At 40.8% G+C, this 21422-nt stretch overlaps 2 pseudogenes; one reads left to right on the plus strand and one right to left on the minus strand.

Moving 5' to 3' along the window:
* Window positions 1-4588: 4588 nt before the first annotated feature.
* Window positions 4589-6363, plus strand: LOC138405441 (uncharacterized; annotated as a pseudogene).
* Window positions 6364-9438: 3075 nt separating this feature from the next.
* Window positions 9439-19266, minus strand: LOC138405425 (tissue factor-like; annotated as a pseudogene).
* Window positions 19267-21422: the final 2156 nt, after the last annotated feature.

The following is a 21422-nucleotide window of genomic DNA, read 5'->3' on the forward strand; positions in this document are numbered from 1 at the left end:
CTTCCAGCTGTTTTTTATACTCAGAACCACTTTGTGAACAAAAGTAAATCTTCTGAACTAAGGTTGCATTTTTAAGCTTCTCTCGCCGTTTCCAGCGCTTTTGTGCACGCAGAGCTACTGTTTCCAGCTGTTTTGTGCACTTAGAACCACTTTGCGAACAAAAGTAAATCTTCTGAACTAAGGTTGCATTTTTAAGCTTCTCTCGCCGTTTCCAGCGCTTTTGTGCACGCAGAGCCACTTTGTGAACAAAAGTAAATCTTCTGAACTAAGGTTGCATTTTTAAGCTTCTCTCGCCGTTTCCAGCGCTTTTGTGCACGCAGAGCTACTGCTTCCAGCTGTTTTTTATACTCAGAACCACTTTGTGAACAAAAGTAAATCTTCTGAACTAAGGTTGCATTTTTAAGCTTCTCTCGCCGTTTCCAGCGCTTTTGTGCACGCAGAGCTATTGTTTCCAGCTGTTTTGTGCACTCAGAGCCACTTTGTGAACAAAAGTAAATCTTCTGAACTAAGGTTGCATTTTTAAGCTTCTCTCGCCGTTTCCAGCGCTTTTGTGCACGCAGAGCCACTTTGTGAACAAAAGTAAATCTTCTGAACTAAGGTTGCATTTTTAAGCTTCTCTCGCCGTTTCCAGCGCTTTTGTGCACGCAGAGCTACTGCTTCCAGCTGTTTTTTATACTCAGAACAACTTTGTGAACAAAAGTAAATCTTCTGAACCAAGGTTGCATTTTTAAGCTTCTCTCGCCGTTTCCAGCGCTTTTGTGCACGCAGAGCCACTTTGTGAACAAAAGTAAATCTTCTGAACTAAGGTTGCATTTTTAAGCTTCTCTCGCCGTTTCCAGCGCTTTTGTGCACGCAGAGCTACTGCTTCCAGCTGTTTTGTGCACTCAGAGCCACTTTGTGAACAAAAGTAAATCTTCTGAACTAAGGTTGCATTTTTAAGCTTCTCTCGCCGTTTCCAGCGCTTTTGTGCACGCAGAGCCACTTTGTGAACAAAAGTAAATCTTCTGAACTAAGGTTGCATTTTTAAGCTTCTCTCGCCGTTTCCAGCGCTTTTGTGCACGCAGAGCTACTGCTTCCAGCTGTTTTTTATACTCAGAACCACTTTGTGAACAAAAGTAAATCTTCTGAACTAAGGTTGCATTTTTAAGCTTCTCTCGCCGTTTCCAGCGCTTTTGTGCACGCAGAGCTACTGTTTCCAGCTGTTTTGTGCACTCAGAACCACTTTGTGAACAAAAGTAAAACTTCTGAACCAAGGTTGCATTTTTAAGCTTCTCTCGCCATTTCCAGCGCTTTTGTGCACGCAGAGCTACTGCTTCCAGCTGTTTTTTATACTCAGAACCACTTTGCGAACAAAAGTAAATCTTCTGAACTAAGGTTGCATTTTTAAGCTTCTCTCGCCGTTTCCAGCGCTTTTGTGCACGCAGAGCTACTGTTTCCAGCTGTTTTGTGCACTCAGAACCACTTTGTGAACAAAAGTAAAACTTCTGAACCAAGGTTGCATTTTTAAGCTTCTCTCGCCATTTCCAGCGCTTTTGTGCACGCAGAGCTACTGCTTCCAGCTGTTTTTTATACTCAGAACCACTTTGCGAACAAAAGTAAATCTTCTGAACTAAGGTTGCATTTTTAAGCTTCTCTCGCCGTTTCCAGCGCTTTTGTGCACGCAGAGCCACTTTGTGAACAAAAGTAAATCTTCTGAACTAAGGTTGCATTTTTAAGCTTCTCTCGCCGTTTCCAGCGCTTTTGTGCACGCAGAGCTACTGCTTCCAGCTGTTTTTTATACTCAGAACCACTTTGTGAACAAAAGTAAATCTTCTGAACTAAGGTTGCATTTTTAAGCTTCTCTCGCCGTTTCCAGCGCTTTTGTGCACGCAGAGCTACTGTTTCCAGCTGTTTTGTGCACTTAGAACCACTTTGCGAACAAAAGTAAATCTTCTGAACTAAGGTTGCATTTTTAAGCTTCTCTCGCCGTTTCCAGCGCTTTTGTGCACGCATAGCCACTTTGTGAACAAAAGTAAATCTTCTGAACTAAGGTTGCATTTTTAAGCTTCTCTCGCCGTTTCCAGCGCTTTTTTGCACGCAGAACCACTTTGTGAACAAAAGTAAATCTCCTGAACTAAGGTTGCATTTTTAAGCTTCTCTCGCCGTTTCCAGCGCTTTTGTGCACGCAGACCTACTGTTTCCAGCTGTTTTGTGCTCTCAGAACCACTTTGTGAACAAAAGTAAATCTTCTGAACTAAGGTTGCATTTTTAAGCTTCTCTCGCCGTTTCCAGCGCTTTTGTGCACGCAGAGCCACTTTGTGAACAAAAGTAAATCTTCTGAACTAAGGTTGCATTTTTAAGCTTCTCTCGCCGTTTCCAGCGCTTTTGTGCACGCAGAGCTACTGCTTCCAGCTGTTTTTTATACTCAGAACCACTTTGTGAACAAAAGTAAATCTTCTGAACTAAGGTTGCATTTTTAAGCTTCTCTCGCCGTTTCCAGCGCTTTTGTGCACGCAGAGCTATTGTTTCCAGCTGTTTTGTGCACTCAGAGCCACTTTGTGAACAAAAGTAAATCTTCTGAACTAAGGTTGCATTTTTAAGCTTCTCTCGCCGTTTCCAGCGCTTTTGTGCACGCAGAGCCACTTTGTGAACAAAAGTAAATCTTCTGAACTAAGGTTGCATTTTTAAGCTTCTCTCGCCGTTTCCAGCGCTTTTGTGCACGCAGAGCTACTGCTTCCAGCTGTTTTTTATACTCAGAACAACTTTGTGAACAAAAGTAAATCTTCTGAACCAAGGTTGCATTTTTAAGCTTCTCTCGCCGTTTCCAGCGCTTTTGTGCACGCAGAGCCACTTTGTGAACAAAAGTAAATCTTCTGAACTAAGGTTGCATTTTTAAGCTTCTCTCGCCGTTTCCAGCGCTTTTGTGCACGCAGAGCTACTGCTTCCAGCTGTTTTTTATACTCAGAACCACTTTGTGAACAAAAGTAAATCTTCTGAACTAAGGTTGCATTTTTAAGCTTCTCTCGCCGTTTCCAGCGCTTTTGTGCACGCAGAGCTATTGTTTCCAGCTGTTTTGTGCACTCAGAGCCACTTTGTGAACAAAAGTAAATCTTCTGAACTAAGGTTGCATTTTTAAGCTTCTCTCGCCGTTTCCAGCGCTTTTGTGCACGCAGAGCCACTTTGTGAACAAAAGTAAATCTTCTGAACTAAGGTTGCATTTTTAAGCTTCTCTCGCCGTTTCCAGCGCTTTTTTGCACGCAGAACCACTTTGTGAACAAAAGTAAATCTCCTGAACTAAGGTTGCATTTTTAAGCTTCTCTCGCCGTTTCCAGCGCTTTTGTGCACGCAGAGCTACTGTTTCCAGCTGTTTTGTGCACTCAGAACCACTTTGTGAACAAAAGTAAATCTTCTGAACTAAGGTTGCATTTTTAAGCTTCTCTCGCCGTTTCCAGCGCTTTTTTGCACGCAGAGCCACTTTGTGAACAAAAGTAAATCTACTGAACTAAGGTTGCATTTTTAAGCTTCTCTCGCCGTTTCCAGCGCTTTTGTGCACGCAGACCTACTGTTTCCAGCTGTTTTGTGCTCTCAGAACCACTTTGTGAACAAAAGTAAATCTTCTGAACTAAGGTTGCATTTTTATGCTTCTCTCGCCGTTTCCAGCGCTTTTGTGCACGCAGAACCACTTTGTGAACAAAAGTAAATCTCCTGAACTAAGGTTGCATTTTTAAGCTTCTCTCGCTGTTTCCAGCGCTTTTGTGCACGCAGAGCTACTGTTTCCAGCTGTTTTGTGCACTCAGAAATACTTTGTGAACAAAAGTAAATCTTCTGAAGTAAGGTTGCATTTTTAAGCTTCTCTCGCCGTTTCCAGCGCTTTTGTGCACGCAGAGCTACTGTTTCCAGCTGTTTTGTGCACTCAGAACCACTTTGTGAACAAAAGTAAATCTTCTGAACTAAGGTTGCATTTTTAAGCTTCTCTCGCCGTTTCCAGCGCTTTTGTGCACTCAGAACCACTTTGTGAACAAAAGTAAATCTTCTGAACTAAGGTTGCATTTTTAAGCTTCTCTCGCCGTTTCCAGCTGTTTTGTGCACTCAGAGCCACTTTGTGAACAAAAGTAAATCTTCTGAACTAAGGTTGCATTTTTAAGCTTCTCTCGCCGTTTCCAGCGCAAGTAGTGTGCTTTGTGAGGTCCTAGTGACCTTGCCATTTGATCTTTGACAACTGAATTCTATTCAAGTCATCATTGAGTCCAAATGAATGTTTGTGCCAAATGTAATGATATTTCCTTTGGACAATCTTGATAAATTGTTTTCAAAACAATGCAAAGTCATGTGAGCTTGACCTTTTGACCTTTGACGTCAAACGTAGTTGTTCATGAGATATCGCATTCACATGAATGGGACAGACAGATGGATAAACAACTTGAAAACATAATGCCTCTGGCCATACTGAATGTGAAAATGGTAAAGAAATAATTATAGGAATACATGATAAATAATTTGTTCCATGTTCTTTTATTTTACATGGATGATTTCTTGACAAAACAAGCCAACTCTATAAATGTGAACTGAGTGTCAGAAATTAACATGACATTCATAGCATCTGCAAACAATTTTTCCCCACAAATTTCTGTAACTTTCTGAGAATCTACATCACAGTATATTGTAAAATATCATGTGTTTCAATACTCACCTTATTGATGGAACCTCAGTGATGTCTACTGTCCCTGGCTCAGACACTCTCTCAAGCATCTACAGTACATGTCAAGACAGGTAATGGTACCATTAAAATAACATTAGATTTCTACAATTCAGTTGAACTATTATAGTTTCAGATATTAACCATTTAACCCTTATGTTATGTTAAGGGTCAATTTGACCCATTTCAATTTTTGCATTGACCAAAGTGTAGGTTATCCTTATTTTTTTTTCATGAAATTGTATGACTTTTCCTCATCTAGTGTCATGAACTGCTGTGTAAAATCTGGACACTTAGATGTGTTGTGGAGTGTCTGCACTGAGTTTGTATACAAAGATAATGTTGCGGGTCATTTTGACCCGGACACAAAGTAGCTGTTAAAATCAAAAATAAACATGTCTCTTTGATAAACTTTAATTTGATTGCCTCTGAATAGCCATTCAGAACCAGGTGTGTGTGGAAGAGGGACTTTCTCTCCCCTTTCCTTGTCACTGTTTCCATGCCCTTTCTTTGAGAAATACAACAAAAATGAGCTCCAGATGATTTACAGCTGAAGAAGTTTTATCGCAGCTTATGAACTGGGAAAGTAATGTAGAGGAAGAGATTTCAGAAACAGAGGACAATGCTATTGATGATCCAGATTGTCAATTTTCCCACGATGAGGAGGATTCAGAGGCGGATTCTGCCGGTGTCCCTTCATCAGATGAAAACCAAGAAACGCAACAATTGTCATCCACAGAGGGGACATGTACATCTAAAGATGGTAAAATAAAATGATCAACATCACCACACCAATGCAGAGACAGATTGTCATCTTCTAATGTCATCAAAATGACTCCTGGTCCGACAAGATTTGCTGTCGCAAGAGTTGATGATATTGAATCAGCATTTCAGCTCTACATATCCAAACCCATAGAGAAGATAATTCTTGACAAAACAACACTTGTTTCTTACTACCCAAAGAGAAACAAGAATGTTCTTGTGATGAGCACAATGCACAAAGATGAATCTCTGAGCACAAGAGAGGACATGAAGCAGCAAATTATCCTGGATTACAACTCCAATTGGTTACAACAATTGAGTTGACAATCTTGACAAAGTCACAGCAACAGCAGTGGAATGCCAGCAAACTGTACCGACGTCGACTTTTCCTGGAAGAACTAGGCAAAGCACTCGTCACTCCCAAGATCCAGAACCGGGCCAGGCCAGCTCGATACCCAGCAGCTGCAGCTGTCACCGCAAAGGTCCAGGGCAGGGCATCTGGACCTTTGCCCTGGACCTTTGCACCTGTATCCAAAGGATACAGGTGCAAAGAAACGCAAAAGATGCCAAGTCTGTCCCTCCCGAGATGACAGTAAAACAAGTACCTGTTGTGTGAGGTGCAAGTGGTACATCTGCAGAAAGCACACAGTCACATTCTGTCCATCATGTGGGGAACACTGAAAATGTTGAACATTGAAAATCGGGAAATAATGGGGCAAGTTAAATGAAAAAAAAAAGGTTTGTGAATTGGGAAAAATTGAAATCAGGAGCTCTTTAATATATTGTTGGAATTGAATATCTCTTCTTCTCATCTGTTATAAATGTTTGTTTAATCTAAAATTAAGTTCTTATTGGTTTAACTTCATCTTTGACTGTTTTGAGTGGATTTACACAATACGGGTCAAAATTACCCGCAACATAATAAATGTAATGTAAGTCAAACACTTCTTTCTGTAAGTTTAATTCAGCATCTGCAGATGGACTCATATTAATGAGTCCATCTGCAGATGCTGAATTAAACTTATCTGAGCAAAGATATGTTCTTTGCTCATTTGTGCATGTCAATCAGGTGATGTGTATTAACACATCACCTGATTGACATGCACAAATGAGCAAAGAACATAGGAGAATCTATGTTCTTATAACTCACAGCCCCCTCCCACTAAGCGTGCAAAGGTATATATTACCCTTCTGTAGTTTCACTCAGTGGAGGAGACATCCTGTCCTTTTGTTTACATGTTCTGTGGATGACCCCCCCTGTGAGAACCCAGTTGTTTGATCCCAATCAGAGATACTAAAAGATACCATAAAGTTGTGGTTTCTCAAGGCCATAAAACTCAAGTCTCTTAAGCCACCATCGTAAACCTTAAAGTTGCCCTTTTCGATTAACAATTTGGTCAATCCTCCACATACATCTTTGCTCATGCAATTATACATACAAAAATGTAACATTTCCATTACAGTGCTAAAAGTGTTAGAGCTGAGCAGGGATCAGTGAGGATGAGGTCGTATTTAAAGAGACCACTTTGGTGAGAGAATGGGCTGTGATTGGTGGGTGACTGACGAGCACCCATAAACCTATCGGTAGCTGAGCACATGACTCTGTGTCCTGCATGAACTAACACAATGCTTCATTAGTCACAATTCAAGTTCAGGATTTCTACGATGACATTCTCACTTTAAACCTCATTTAAAGTATCTTGAATTGAGGCAAATAAAGCTGACCTTGAATTATGATCAGTCACAATCAAATTGTCATATATCACAAATCATAAACTGGATTTATTTTCATAATTAATTATGGATAAAATTACAAAGTATGTTGCAGAAATCTGAAATGGATATCTATATAATTGAGCATTGTACAAGTTACATTGTACAAGTACATGTTCTACTGAATAAGGGATCAGCCACTTGCTATCTGTAAACCCCCAACCCCCAAGTGAATCTCCTTATATTATGCTAGGTGTTGTTTGGGCAAAGAAAAAATTAAAAGAAAAAAAGTCTAATTTTTGCATTTTAGCAGGTGCTCTTAATAAAAATGTTCCCTTTTTAGCACCATGCATCTTATCCACTGAAATATCTGTCTGTATTTTTAACAGTTCATCAGAGAGGATGATGGGAGCTCATATATAGTCAGTGGGAGTGGGGTGGTCAGCGATCCTGACACCACTCACAAGGACAGTGTTCCTCAGTCCTGGCAGCTCTACTCCAGTCCTGTCAATCACACAATAGGAGGCGTGGCTTACTTCCAGGTCACTGAGCATAAGATGACAGTCACCTTCATGCAGACTAATGGGAAATGTTTACCGCACAGAGCTGCCAACACGTATAGTCAGAAGTAATGGAATGCTCTAAAACTGAAGATATGATTACTGATATCTTTGGGCGATGGCATGTTACTATTAAGTGAAATGTGTATATTCATAGTATTTTGTACTGTATGTAATGTTTTACACATGTAACAAAATATAAACTGTTTTATGTCTTTTGTTGTGCATTGTATTTCATGATGGAGGCCTCAATGTGCAGGATGAATTATAGCTCTACTTGCATACAAGTAAGTAGTAGAGCAATAGTAGAGCCAAGTAGAGCATTGTTAGGTTTGCAACCAAAACATCTGCTCTGCCATTTTCACTCAAAATTGGACCAAATTAATATTTGATTGTCATATTACTGCTTTTATTTGTTCAAGTTTTTATTTACTTTGCTTGCTTTTCAGTCAAAGCACTTCCGTTTTTTTAAAGTGCTATATGAATAAAGTGTATTACTAGTAGTAGTAGTAGTAGTATCAATATTATTATTATTATTATAGTATTCAAGTGAGTTTACTATGAGTGAGTGACGACAACAAGTTTCTGGAATCAGTGTGGGCGCCCATCTGCCTTGACTAGAGGAGAATAATGGAGGAGAGGAGAGATGAGTGGATAAGAGGGGAGAGAAGAGAGAGAGAGAGACAGAGAGAGACTGTTGTCATAAAAATATAAATATAATGAATAGTGATACATTGAGATGCAATTATATTATTAATAATAACAGTTTATCATCATCATCATAATCATAATATGGTGGTAGTATTAGTAGTGAAATTTGGAGAGAGAGGGAGAGAGATAGAGAGATGGAAGCACAAACAATGGACTTTAGTTACATGAAGTAATATGAGAAAAATATGGGGCCACAGGCACAGTTCAGTGCATGTTGGGAGTTGTAGAAGAAAATTGTTGTTGTTTTCTCTATTTCTTTTGATATTTTTATGCACCTTTCAAGTTCCTGCTTTTCTTCATGACATCGATCTTTGTGTTTACTGTATCTACTTTCCCAGGAGGATGGCTTTTGAGACAGCTTTCCTGCTGCTTCCCCAAACCTTTTATAGTTTGTTTTGGGGACATTGAGCAAGCCCGCTGTAGATGACATGAGGGAATGATTCGTAACATATTCCGATAAACAGTCAGAGATGTATGACGGTGCTGTACCATTAAGAGAATTAAAAACAAGTAAAATAATTTTAAAATCAATCCTCAGTGATGCTAGAAGCCAGTGTAAAGACACTAAAATAAGAGTAATATGGAATCTTTTCCTATTTCTCATTAAAACCATGGCTGCTGAATTTTGCAAAAGCTGTAGGCGATCGATGGATTTTTTCGGTAATCCTGAATATAGTGCATTACAGTAGTCCAGGCGAGAAAGTATAAAAGCATGAATCAACTTTTTGGCAGTTTCCAAAGTGAGGTACAGTCTTACTCTTGCAATGTTTCTTAAATGATAAAAGGCAATCTTTGTGACATTGTTTATGTGTGGATTAAAATCTAGTCCTGAGTAACACCCAGGTTCTTTATTTTTGATTTGTTTTGCTGCTCCAACTTTGCTGATAATCTTTTGTCCTTGAACATCAGTACCAATTACAAGATTTTCAGTTTTATTTTCACAGGCAATTTATAACTTGGTTTGGCGCATCAGAGTCATCTGGCACTAAATAAGGGAAGACACATGATGGATCAGATTTTTCTAACAAAAAGTAATTTATAAAGAACTAAAACAAAAAAGAAATTCAACTGATAAGGCTGACAGGAACTGAATTCCAGACCAAAACAAGATCAAATTAATGCTACAGAAATCAAAACTCATCTGAATGGCAGGATGAGCATGGCTATTATTATATGAGGCAGTGGCCAGCTACCTCTACTTCACTGATGGTCCCCAGCTCCAGTTAATGTAAAACTTAGAGAGTTTTAGATAAAGGACCCGTGCGTAGCAACCTAACAAAAACCAGTGCCATGTTTAGATGACTAAATTACGAGTTTTGATTTGCATATGATGCTTGCATCTTTTGAAGAGAGCCATGTGGTATATCTAGACATACTCCCAGACCAGCCAACCATTTTATTTAACCCGAGAAGGGACATTGCGATTGACTGCTTTTTTTTCAGCTACACCCACACACACACACACAGCAATACACCCAGTGTCCTGTCAGATCCGGCTTTAACTGATTCTTTGCTTTGCCACGAATAAAACAGGGTATATAGGGATACATCCTGTTTCCATCCTTTCGCACAACTTTCATTTCAATTCCATTTAGATGCTCCAGTCTATTCATGTAGAAAATAACACTGTTGACATCAAGAAGCTATAGAGATTTTAACTGCATGCTTGGTTTTGAGCAAAAATACTTCACAATGTCTTATTTGGTGTGTAAGTTCACACAGAATACCAATGAAAAGTAAATGCCACCAAAACTTCAGTGTCAGGACTACTGCTGTGTGTGTTGCTCTCCACTGACGCATCTGGCATACAGGCAAGTCCAGATCAGTCAGTTCTATTAAATTGGTCTTAGAGATGTGGACTTTCTGCAGAAAACACAGAATGGAAAACATGCAGTTTGTAATGAGTAAAAATGTATGCCTGTTTGAGACCGATATCGTGATGTCTCCTTTTACTCACCTTTCCAGTGCTTTTGTTTTTCCGATAGGTGACTTTATAGTGCAGCTGGTCAGCAAAGATGTCCCTGATGTTCAGCTGGTGGCCATCTTTAAACAGGGCGGTGAGTGGGTCAGTCACATACAGGGTGGTTTTCTTTTGGCTTTCAATCACCTCCAGCTTGAAGTCAGGTTTGCCTATCTCAGCTGTGGAGAAGGGAGGGAGACTGTCACCTGTGCATGTACACCACTGTATGACTGTTAAAATGTAAGCCTATTTCTTATGTTCTCAGGTTATATGACTGTAAATGTTGTTTACTCTTAGCGACACAAGAGGGCGCAAGAGCACACACAATAATTAATGTGATGAATGTTCATGTATTGTATGTGACCTAATCGACTTCCCGTACATGGACATTTTTATGCGTGACTTTTCATATTCCAGTCAGTCCGCGCTCAACCCAACTGGCAGATGGCCACATTTCATTGTTCCTAAATAAATGTCCTTAAATGAGAGAAGTCGTCAGACTCCTTCCTACGCATCGTCAGCAGCACCACTCTGCTGATAAAACTCAACAGGTTATGGGCCCAGGAGACGTTTGGAGGAGAAAATAGTCGACGAAAGCCAAGAAAGTTGCAACGGATCGCGTGCTGAAGAAGGCTGCTAACCTGAGGAGAGGGGCAAGCTAGCATGGCAGAGCAACGAAGGGCAAGTAGCAGCAGGCTACATCGACAGGTATTCGACGGCGACGAGGCAAAGTATGAAGTTTGGGAAACTAAATTGTTGGGACACTTTCGTTTATTAGGGCTGAAAGACACTGTGTTGAATGAGCCAGTAACAGAAGCTGAAATAGCAGCAGATCCTGATAAAAACGCGGACGTGTATGCAGAGTTGATCCTACTGCTAGATGACAAAAGTCTGTCTCTGGTAATGAGAGATGCGCAAGATGATGGCAGAAAAGCATTACATATTCTGAGAGAATATTATGCAGGGAAGGGAAAGCCTCGTATAATTAGTTTGTACACCACACTGACCTCACTTCAAAAGTCCATCGGCGAAAGTGTAATGGACTATATCATTAGAGCAGAGACCGCCATAACTGCTCTGAGAAGCGCGGGAGAAACGCTGGGGGACAGTTTGCTGGTGGCTATGGTGCTGTAGGGATTGCCAGAGAGCTTCAAGCCATTCGCAATTCATGTGGCGCACACCTACGACAACATCACATTTGCTGACTTCAAGACCAAATTGCGGAGTTTCGAGGAAACCGAGAACATCAGAGCAACCGGGTCGAACGACGACAGCGTGATGAAGACCCAGGGGAGAACCGGACGGCGACCTCCCAGTAGCAGCGCACATGGACCAGGCAAAGACGACAGGGAGATGGTGTGCTTCAAGTGCGGGACCAAGGGGCACCGAGCGAGAGCGTGTCGACAGAAGACGTGGTGTAGTGTTTGCAAAAATGACACACACAGGGACGCGACATGCAGACGAAAAGACAAAGACAGAGACCGAAGGGACGGCGTGAGCAAAGTGTCGGAGAATGCTGAGGTAAAGGAGGACTTCGCGTTCAAGATGGTGGACGGACGGGCCAGTGACCAGCGGCAGCCGGCGCGCACCATCCAGGAGAGGGGCCTGATGGTGGACACCGGGGCCACATCCCACGTCATCAACGACATCGCCTTGTTCACAAGTTTCGACAGCACCTTCAGGCCGGAGACTCACAGCGTCGAGTTGGCTGATGGGACCAGATGCAGCGGCGTCGCTCAGCAGAGAGGCACGGCAGTGGTTACCCTCATCGACAGCAGTGGACGGCGGTGCAATGCGAAACTGTTGGACGCTCTGTATGTGCCGTCGTACCCGCAGAACATTTTCTTGGTGAAGGCAGCAACCACGAATGGGTCTACAGTCGTCTTCAAAGAAAGCAATGATGTCTTGATAACCAGATATGGTACCAGGTTTGACATTCATGTGTTTGGCAGGTTGTACTACCTGCACACTGAGATTGAGTCCACTGATGATAAGTGTAATGCAACCCACGACATCCAAGCATGGCATGAGATACTAGGCCACTGTAATTATGATGATGTGCTTAGGTTACATGAGGTTGTTGATGGTATGCAGATCAAGGGGAAAATGAGTAAGCCTGAGCAAGAGTGTGAAGTGTGTATTCAAGGGAAGTTTACACAAACTAGAAATAGGAATCCCGATGCCAGAGCAAAGGCTCCTTTAGAAATGATACACACAGACCTTGCAGGTCCAATAGCCACTGAGTCATTAGATGGGTACAAATATGCACAGTCTTTTACTGATGATTATTCAAATACAGTGTTTGTTTACTTTCTAAAGAAAAAGAGTGATGCAGTGCAGGCAACTGAAAAATTCCTTGCAGATGTATCCTGTTATGGGAAGGTGAAGTGTATGCGATCTGATAATGGAACTGAGTTCACAGGTGGTGATTTCCAGGCACTGCTGAGGAAAAGCAAAATTAGGCATGAGACGACAGCTCCGTACTCACCGCACCAAAATGGAACAGCAGAACGTGGGTGGCGTACTCTTTTCGAGATGGGCAGGTGCATGCTAATTGAAAGTGAGTTACCAAAACACCTTTGGCACTACGCAGTACAAACAGCCGCAATGGTACGCAACAGATGCTTGAACAAGCATCTGTTGCATCTGTGGCTGACTCCTTACGAGATGTTGACAAACAAAAAGCCCAATGTGTCCAGAATGCAACGATTTGGGTCTGTTTGCTACACTTATAAGCAGGAAAAGGGGAAGCTTGACTCAAGGTGTGATCAGGGGCTTTTGTGGGGTACGACAAAAATAGCCCAGCGTATTTAGTGTATCACTCAAATACAAACAAAGTGCAAAAACACAGGCTGGTGAAATTTGTGAGCAAAACAGCTTCAGAAAAACAAACACAGACAGATGAGCCAGATCTAATTGATGACAGTGTGGGGCACAGAGTCAGGACTAGGGGGACGTAGGGGGTCAACAGGAGTGCAGAAAAGGCTCTAGAGCAAAATGAACCCGGTGAAAGTCCAGATTGCGATAGTCCAAGGGCAGCAAATGAGTCTACTGAGAGTAGGCGGTATCCAACAAGAGAAAGGAGGGCACCAAATTACCTAGGCGAATTTGTGACAGAAGACAGTGATAGTGACGGGATGCATGTCACAGTAGACTACTGCTGCAGAGCAGTTTGTGGCATTCCGCAAACTTATGGTGAAGCAATGCAGTCAGACAATTCAAAAGAATGGAGAAAAGCAATGAATGAGGAAATCCAGTCTCTAAATGAGAATAAAACCTTTACCCCGACAACACTACCCGTGGGCAAGAAACCAGTGGGGGGTAGGTGGGTTTACGCAATCAAGTCTGGTGTAGATGGGAATGACCAGTACAAAGCTCGATTTGTCGCCAAGGGCTACAGCCAGAAAATGGGTGTAGACTATGGGGAAACGTTTTCACCTACAGCAGATCTAACCAGTGTTAGAATTTTGCTACAGAAGGCAGTGCAGGAAAATTTACTGGTCCACCAAATGGACGTGAAAACCGCGTTCTTACACGCCCCCATAGACCACGAAATCTACATCAATCCACCAGAGGGCTATGAAGAAAAAGAGGGTGTAGTCTATAGGCTAGAGAAATCGCTTTATGGTCTCAAACAGTCTGGAAGAAACTGGAACAGGGTTTTACATGATTGCTTAACTGAAAATGGTTTCACACAAAACCAAGCTGACCACTGTGTTTATTCTCAAGAGTCTAAAGAAGGGAAAGTGATCTTAATTGTGTGTGTAGATGACTTGATCATCGCTGCAAGCGATGAAGGAAAACTGAAAAAGGTGAAAGGGATGCTTGCAAAGCAATTCAAGATGAAAGATTTGGGGCAACTCAAACATTTTCTTGGTATTGATTTTGATTTTTCTGATGAATGCATTAAGATGTCACAAGAGAAGTACACTCACAAAATTCTACAGTGTTTCAACATGTCAGAATGCAGGGTGAGAGATACTCCTTGTGAGCAAAAGCTCGAATACAGTAATGATGCAGTTAAAATGACAGATATCAGGATGTACAGAGAGGCCGTGGGCAGTCTGATATACCTGACGACCTGCACTAGGCCTGATCTGAGTTTTGTGGTGAGCAGGCTGTCACAGTACCTAGATGAGCCTACAGAGGAGCAATGGGTTACTGTGAAGCATGTCCTGCGATACCTTAAAGGTACAGCAGACAAAGGTTTAACCTTTAGGAGAAGCACTGAGAATCTTGGTATGAAAGCCTACAGTGATGCAGACTGGGCGGCTGATACCAGTGATCGCCGCAGTACCACAGGATACTGTGTTAGTCTTAGTGAAAACAGTGCACTTGTTTCATGGAAGACAAAGAAGCAACCTACTGTTGCACTTTCCACATGCGAAGCAGAGTATATGGCACTTGCTTCTACTGTTCAGGAATGCCTTTACCTAGAACAATTACTGGAGAATATGGATGGTTACCAATACACACAAACGGTAATACATGAAGACAATCAGGGGACGATTGCTCTTGCCAGAAATCCTGTGAATAGAAAGCGTTGTAAACACATAGACATTAGGTATCACTTTATTAGGTCTACTGTGAATGAGGGTAAGGTGAATTTAATGTACTGTGCTACTGATGAAATGGTCGCTGATGTGATGACGAAGCCTGTCAGCAAGTTCAAACTGGGAAAGTTTGCAGGTCTTCTTTTTGGTGACTAATATGTGTAAGCCAAAGGTACACATTTGTTCGATATTGTTTTGGTGTTTTTGTGTAACCAACCTGAGTACAAGTGGGGGTGTTAAAATGTAAGCCTATTTCTTATGTTCTCAGGTTACATGACTGTAAATGTTGTTTACTCTTAGCGACACAAGAGGGCGCAAGAGCACACACAATAATTAATGTGATGAATGTTCATGTATTGTATGTGACCTAATGGACTTCCCGTACATGGACATTTTTATGCGTGACTTTTCATATTCCAGTCAGTCCGCGCTCAACCCAACTGGCAGATGGCCACATTTCATTGTTCCTAAATAAATGTCCTTAAATGAGAGAAGTCGTCAGACTCCTTCCTACGCATCGTCAGCAGCACCACTCTGCTGATAAAACTCAACAATCTCTCATGGAAGTTACCATTTTAATTATGTTAGAGGCCAAAAAATTGTGAGCATTGACAACGCTGAAGCCATTTTTAGATATGACAGGTAAAGTGAGCAGTATTGGCTACAGAGTTTACCCATAGTCTGACTTTCAAACATGCACAAAACAACAGGAGGTTCTCTGCACAGACATGTTCACAACAGCAACACACACACAAACACTCTCTCTCACAGTGCTTTCACATTGAACGGAAGCGCATTGCATTCACTTGAAAAAAAAAAAAACTCTGTTTACAATGCATGTCTAAATCAATATTTTTTTCAGTTTTTCTGACTTTTTTTTTCCATTTTTTGGAGTAATTTTTCTTCTGTTTTTCGGACTATTTTTTTTTTTCTGCGTTTAGAGAGCATTTGAAACAATAGACGCTTTCATTCCTTTATTGAGAGCTAGATGTAATGGAAACAAACATGACCTGCTTGTTTAGTTTAATCAAGTTTTACTTTGATCTGGGTTTAAGACACTGGGAGATAGTCCTGTCTTTAAGTCATATAGATGGTATTATCATTAGTTTGTCGAATCTACGCAGGCACCTGAGGACTTTGCGGTTGCTCAGAAGGAAAGCCTATTCAGATCTGCTGAGATGGGGCATGTATGTGCGGGCAGGAGTCACCATAGGTCCATGGGAGTCACTTGCAGGTTGGAGGTTCCGAGGGAGTTCGAAGTATCTCGATAATTCAGAAATTCAGAAAAAAAACTACTCCGAAAAACAGATAAGAATTACTGCGAAAAACAGAAGAAAAAAAATTGTCAGAAAAACAGAAAAAAATATTCAAAAAAACAAACCAAAAAATAAATTACTCAGAAAAAACTGTTTTTTTTTTTTTCAAGTGAATGCAATACACTTCCGTAGAATTCTCCTGAAATTCTACGGACATTATACTAGGAGGCCAGGAGGAGAAAGTCTGCAAAAACTGGGGAGCGTCTCACTTGGACATTTGCATTCACACATGCACCTCCTCTGGCAAATATACTGAGGAACTGCTGAGTTTGGTGCATGTCAGAAAGCAGCTTGAGAAAGACAGAGCTGAGCTGCAACAAGAGGTCATTGGGAAGGACCGGAGCCCTGACGGGCTCTGGGACAATTTAACAGCTGTTATTTCCAACACATTTTGTCAATTAGAAAAAAGTCTTCACGAGTGTAGCAGAAGAACGTACTGTCTTTGTAGGGGCAGAACCGTGGTGTGCTGGTGTGAGGGGACTCAATGAGGTCAGTGGTGGCCCCCTCGGGGTTTCGGACAGGACGTCAGCTGTGTAGTAGGCGTTCAGGTCAGTCAGAGAGCTGGACAGATCACACACTGTTTCTGTGGTCTGGATACAGTGAGGAGTCCTCTGATTGTTCCCTGAAACCCTGTAAAATTTGACAAGTTTCATATGGACATGAATGATGGATGAAAATAGTCTTATTTAGTCTATAATAGACACCAGATGAGCAATAAATTAGGTCTTAAGTCTGTCTAGTCTGGGTATCATTTATAACGCATACAGTCAAAATAAATATTTTATTATCTGTGCAAAATAACATTGATGTGAATATACTGTGGAACAATGAGCTGAAAGAGCTGTTTGCAGCTGTTGGCATTTGTTAATTCTATTTGATTGTTGACATTGCTCTTGCCTCTTTCATTTTTCTCTTATTGAATCACAAAGGTCAATTGTCTTTTAGTTATCTTACTATTTAAAGAGCTCTGGCCTAAAATATACATTCCAGTAAAAGCTTTTACTGAATCAATAATGGAAAGACTCATTCCTGCAAGGTCACATAGCGGGAAAGTGTGAGGGCATTTGCTTTCCGTGGACACACTGACAAGATGAATGTTTCTGGGAATTAAACGCCATTTGTTAAAAGGGTTAAAGGGTGAGGGTTCGGATGCAGGTACTTACGTAGAGTACTCCACAGTGTAGCTGTAAGTGGCTGATGGTTTTGGTTCCCAGGACAAAATGGTTTTAAAGTTGGTTGATTTCCAATTTTGTGCTTGGGGATAGGAGCCTGGAAAATGAGACAATTTGTGTAAGATACTATACTAACATGATTTAAATGAAGGTTATAGTGACACACAAATGTTGACTCCTGTCATTATGAAAGAAAACAATACACCAAAGGTGTTTTATATACTTTATTAACTTATACAAGTAATTTCCATAGGTGAGCTGTACAGGGGACTGTCACACAGTGATAGGGCCTTAGTGCCATAAGTTTTAAACTATTAAAGGCCCAGTGTGTAAGATTTAAGTGAAAGGGAACTATTATTTAATGTTGAATAATTCTCATAATGTTTTCACTAGTTTATTTCATCTAAATTGCATGAATTGTAGTTTCCTTACCCCAGAAAAGGCCCTTTAAATTTAAATACTTCGAGGGGACCCTCTCTACAGAGGCCACTATGTTTTTTACATTAGTCCAGACTGAACAAACTAAACACCTTTTGAGTTTTCATGACAATTAAAGGCTGCTTCAGTTTCTTTTTCATGTTTGGAAGGAGAGCGTGAGGTGAGGGGTAATCAGTTGCAAAATGCAATTTCAACACTAGATATCACAAAATTCTACACACTGAACACTATTTAACACTAAACTACACTTTTAAGTAATAAACACTTAACACCTTAATTGAGGCCCGTCACAATATGTAGGACTACACACATTCATTAGAGAGAAAAAAGCTTTGCACAAATGAGGCACTGTGGACCAGAAAAAATTAAAAAAGCCACAAGTTCAGATACAGCACTTTGTCAGTGAGATAAGATAATGTTAATGTTGTGAATAGAGCACGTTGCGATTGTCAGTGTAAAATATCCTTGGTCCTATATTTTATTGGACTGACTGTTCTGTCACAACCACAAATGTGTGGTTTTTATGATTACAAAGCAGCAGTAGAAAGTGTGGCGCCCAAAGAACATAAGAGAAGGGCTGTTTTTATATCAGCAGTCTGTTACCTTACCTTACCTGAGTCAGATCAGTCATTCAGTCATTTCTTATTAACAACAGCTATATACAGTGTGGTAAGTCATTGCTGTTTCTTCGCAGTATGAGCAAATACTGAGAAGAAACAGCAGTCCCCCCCCCCCCCCCCCCTCATGTTACATAATGTTTTAGGTACTAACAAATACCTCAACATTAAATTGTTACAGGTAATCTTAAATTCTTAAATGTGATTTACAGCCTATAAAGCACGAGTGTCCACTGGTGTTCAAACATTTTTTTTCAAATATTAATCCTACAAAGTGTGTAGTGACTTGTACTGAAAACTCTATAAGACATGAAAACTGTAAAGAGTATTTCTATGTGTGCCGGAAATCTAAACATAAACACTAAATGAATGACTGTATGCTGCTCCTCCAGTGACCTGTTCATGTAGATCTGTTCATGTGAATCCAACTTTACATTTGCTATACATTTACATTTTCACACTCACAATACTACAAAACAAACTGCTCCACACAGAGAATCATAGTATTTGATATTGTATGTACATATCATATGTCGCGCTACTACAATTTGACTTTAAGGTCATTTGAGAGAACGCGTGGAATGAAGGGCGAGCAGCGTGGACTCACCTGAGGCGGAGCGTGTGGAGAGAAAGAAGAGTGTAGAGACGAGAGCTGCTGTGACTGACATCATCTCCTCTGATGTATTCCTAAAGGTTCTGTTCTGTGTCTGTGCTGCTACTGAGCGAGTACCCTGTGCAGTCTGTCGATCGTCTGACTCTCTTGCTGGAAACCAGTGGTTTTAGCAACAAGCGGGGCATAGCTAAATATGGAGCGTCCGGCCGTGGCGTCACCAGACTGACACAGCCACAGTATTGCAAATTACTATACAGCATGCTGTCCTGCTGAGGTCATCCGCCACGTAATCAACCTTACTGATGTATTATTAGTTATTATTGTTATTCATATTATTGTTGTTATTATTATTATTATTGTTGTTGTTGTTATTGTTGTTGTTATTATTATTTCGACGTTTTGGTCAGTCAGCATATAATTATTGGACACCAACCAATCACAGCTATGAAATCAGCTCTATTCATTCATTCATTCTCTCACTTCACCTGGCAGATTCTTTGAAATCAAGTGAAAGAAAGAAACGGAACATCTGTAACAAATTCCAAGTAAGTAACTGAGGCTGATTTCAGAAAAACCATTGTTGCAACAAAGTCCTCAAATTACAATGCATGCTCCAAATCAAGGGCTTCTATTACCTCAACACAAAAGGCCTGATATAACAAGTTTTCTTGTTCTGTGAAGGTGAGAGACAGTTTATAGGCCAACGTTAAACAATAGTCCACCTGAGTCGCAGTGGTTTCTGTGAATATTTCTGCTACCAACACCTGAACTCTTCTTCAGTATTCAACAGTTCAACATTCATTCCACGCTGCTCTACAACCCTCACAGACAAAAGAGATCAAATAATCAGGCACATGCAAAAACTTACATATTGCAACCTTGTAATGGTTGACTTGTTATTTTTAGTGACACTGTTGCGGTGTAATGTTCAATAACATGATTCAATCTTGTGATTGAATTAAGTTTCCAAATGTTAATAATTCAATCATATGTATTTTCCAAGTTGACGAAACTATTACACTTGAGTTCGACCAGGAACATATCAGATGCTATTATATTCCACTGTTTAAAAAAACAAATCCAGGTTTTTTTTAAAAAAAGGTGGTTTGTGATAAACAACACAATAGTTTCCCCCCAGTATTTATTGTATGCAAAATAATTCATTAGACTTATTTATCTCAAAATGAGTTTTTCATTTGGCTCAATATTTATATATTTGCTTATTATTTTAATTACCACAAGAAGTTTTAAAAAGATGTAACAGGTGGTGAATATGTTTCATGACAGATTTATAAAAATTTTAATTTGGTTGGTCAATGTTCAACCGACACAAAGATGTTGGTAATGTGACTCAAACCGAGAGGTATAGTAGGTTCAGTGTCGTCATAGTGGGAATGGAATGGATGACATGCTTCCCGATGGTATGTTGACCATACAACCCTTACTACAGCGTGAGAGAACCTAAATATTCTAGAAGCTTACAAGCTCTGACCAGGTCGATGGCATCATCATGTCTCTGCAGAGGACATTAGTCAGGACTTCCACTAAGAGCTCAAGTGGGTGATCTGGAGGTCTATTCATAGACTGAGTGGTTTAGAGTTATGCTTCCAGACATACAGAGACACTGAGAGTGAGTTTGGACTGTGGTATGTTAATAGAGAGGTTTATACTGTGTTAACCACAGTTAATATTCCACGTTACTGAAAGGGAAGCCCTCTGTTGTTTGTCTTTGCTCTCATATGTACAGGGTGGCCAGCCTTTTCAAATCAGTCTTACTACTACATTACTTCACCACACACGGTAACCTGTTCAACAATGTAACTGTAATAAAATCTCTGCAAATTCAGTTTCACATGCAGATTAAATCAAGTGAAACTAGCAGCAGGAAGGTTGGAATGCATGTACAACACTATAGCTTTGTGAGATGATTAGGAAGGACTGTCAATGATTTGTAGCAAATTTCAAAGCAGAGACAGTGGTTGTTTAATGTAGACGGCAGTTTTTCTTCCCATGGAGTTGGCACATGTGGCACTTTGCCAGAGCTCCTCCCCCTGCCCCATTATCCTTCTAGTCCCACAAGCCCCCCCCACCCCTGGCAGTGAGGGGCCTGGCTGTATTACACTTCACCGTGGCTTGAATACCAAGGAACACTCCGAAGGGAAGGACTGAATCCAAATGACTAAATGAGTCCACCAACTGTTTACACAGGATAAAGCTTCAGGAACACATGCACACATACCTGCACACGCACACATGTCAAGAAAAGCAACAACAGCAGAGTTTAGTGATCTGTGTTGATGGGTGAGATTAAATTTAAATACCAGAGAAAAGC

This window comes from Paralichthys olivaceus, chromosome 18 (assembly GCF_024713975.1).
Source record: "Paralichthys olivaceus isolate ysfri-2021 chromosome 18, ASM2471397v2, whole genome shotgun sequence".
Taxonomy (NCBI): domain Eukaryota; kingdom Metazoa; phylum Chordata; class Actinopteri; order Pleuronectiformes; family Paralichthyidae; genus Paralichthys; species Paralichthys olivaceus.